Source organism: Littorina saxatilis, linkage group LG15 (assembly GCF_037325665.1).
Source record: "Littorina saxatilis isolate snail1 linkage group LG15, US_GU_Lsax_2.0, whole genome shotgun sequence".
Classification (NCBI taxonomy): domain Eukaryota; kingdom Metazoa; phylum Mollusca; class Gastropoda; order Littorinimorpha; family Littorinidae; genus Littorina; species Littorina saxatilis.
The window spans coordinates 30,120,974-30,123,473 of NC_090259.1; positions in this window are offsets into that span (position 1 = coordinate 30,120,974).

The following is a 2,500-nucleotide window of genomic DNA, read 5'->3' on the forward strand; positions in this document are numbered from 1 at the left end:
TGAGCGTGTTTTTAATCCAAACATATCATATCTATATATTTTTGGAATCAGGAACCGACAAGGAATAAGATGAAAGTGTTTTTAAATTGATTTCGAAAAAAAAAATTTGATAATAATTTTTATATATTTAATTTTCAGAGCTTGTTTTTAATCCGAATATAACATATTTATATGTTTTTGGAATCAGCAAATGATGGAGAATAAGATAAACGTAAATTTGGATCGTTTTATAAATTTTTATTTTTTTTTACAATTTTCAGATTTTTAATGACCAAAGTCATTAATTAATTTTTAAGCCACCAAGCTGAAATGCAATACCGAACCCCGGGCTTCGTTGAAGAGTACTTGACCAAAATTTCAACCAATTTGGTTGAAAAATGAGGGCGTGACAGTGCCGCCTCAACTTTCACGAAAAGCCGGATATGACGTCATCAAAGACATTTATAAAAAAAATGAAAAAAACGTTCGGGGATTTCATACCCAGGAACTCTCATGTCAAATTTCATAAAGATCGGTCCAGTAGTTTAGTCTGAATCGCTCTACACACACACACACACACACGCACGCACACACATACGCACATACACCACGACCCTCGTTTCGATTCCCCCTCGATGTTAAAATATTTAGTCAAAACTTGACTAAATATAATGACATTCTTTCCGTCCTCTATAGGCGACGAAATAGGTCAAATTTTGTGCCTTTTTTAGTGTAAAATTCGTCGATGCCGGAGCGAGTACTGCACTCAGTGCCGTTGTAGTGCAAGTGCACTACAAAGGCACTGCGCCCAGTGCCGTTGTAGTGCAAGTGCACTACAAACGCACTATCCGTTGTGTGAATGTGTGTATTAGCAAGTCCTCATTTGTGACCTTATACACGTATGTGTGAGTGTGTGTGCATGTGTGTGTGTGTGTGTGTGTTGTGTGTGTGTGTGTGTGTGTGTGTGTGTTTGTGTGTGTGTGTGTGCGTGTGTGTGTGTACGTGTGTATGTGTATGTGTGTGTCAGTGTTTGTGTGTGTGTGTGTGTGTGTGTTTATGTGTGTGTGTGTATGTGTGTGTGTATGTGTGTGTGTATGTGTGTGTATGTGTTTGTGTGTGAGTGTTAGAGTGTGTGTTTGTGTTCGGGTGTGTGTGTGTGTGTGTGTATGTGTATGTGTGTGTGTGTGCGTGTGTGTGCGTTTGTGTGAGTGTGTGTGTGTGTGTGTGTGTGTGTGTGTGTGTGTGTGTGTGTGTGTAAGTGTGTGTGTGTGTGCGTCCTTGGTGCTCTCAATAAAGAGTGACTTCATGAAGCCTTTGTACCGAAAATTCAGGACCAAAGCTTTTGTGAAGTCGATTTAGCCCAATAAATATGAGGCCAAAAAAGGCTTTACAGATTGGGAAGTCTGACTAAGAAATTGTTCTCCCGTTTCGCTCCCTGTCTTCAAGTGTTAATTACCCCCCCCCCCCCCCCCCCCCCCCCCTGCCATTAAAAAAAATATAACGAAAAGAAAACACCCCTAGAAAAACAAACAAACAGAACAATCAACAAAGAAACACAGGGCTATTGATCGATTTTCTGCCGAAGAAAGTCATCTTGCGTTTTCGACAGCAATTTGTCATGGTATAAGGGCTGTTTTGTTGTGGGCATTTTTCTCCCTACCTGTCTACCTGTCGGATAACCCGGCCGGTGGGAGCGACAATGATATGTTTTGGGTCATGCCTGTGTAACCGAGTGCCGTAACACTACGATCACCTCGGGAGGCGAAGTGCAATCAAACAGGATTGAAAATGTTAGGGCTAATTTCTTAGCCCTATAAAAACTGTTATGCAAACCCGAAGGTTTCCACGAACATACAGACAATCGGAAACCACCAGACCCCATCACAAACAGAATTCCACAATCCACCGGTGTTGACTTAAAGGCCAACAACTCGGGTGCAGAGTCTGCTGTGAAAGGAGCAGTAGCCTCCCCTGTCACAATCGCCCCCGTTTGAATGAACTTCGTCCCGAAGTTCCGAACCGGGGGACCACTGTCCATCCCAAGTTCGCAGAATGGGAACAGCACGAAAATGTTCAGTGGTCATATTATGCCATTACCTGAACATATCATGCCGAGTCCCATCCTGCTCGCAGCGCCAGATGTAACCGAGTGCCGTAACATTACGATCACCTCGGGAGGCGAAGTGCAATCAAACAGGATTGAAAATGTTAGGGCTAATTTTTTAGCCCTATAAAAACTGTTATGCAAACCCGAAGGTTTCCATGAACATACAGACAATCGGAAAACCACCAGACCCCATCACAAACAGAATTCCACAATCCACCGGTGTTGACTTAAAGGCCAACAACTCGGGTGCAGAATCTACTGTGAAAGGAGCGGTAGCCTCCCCTGTCACACCTGTGTTGCTCGAACTAAACATTGTTTCACATAGAGGTCGATGTTTTGGCTTACATTTCTTTCCCTTTTCCTCCATTTCCTTGTTCTTTGTGTAAGTAATTCTGATTGTATTTTTCTGTTTAA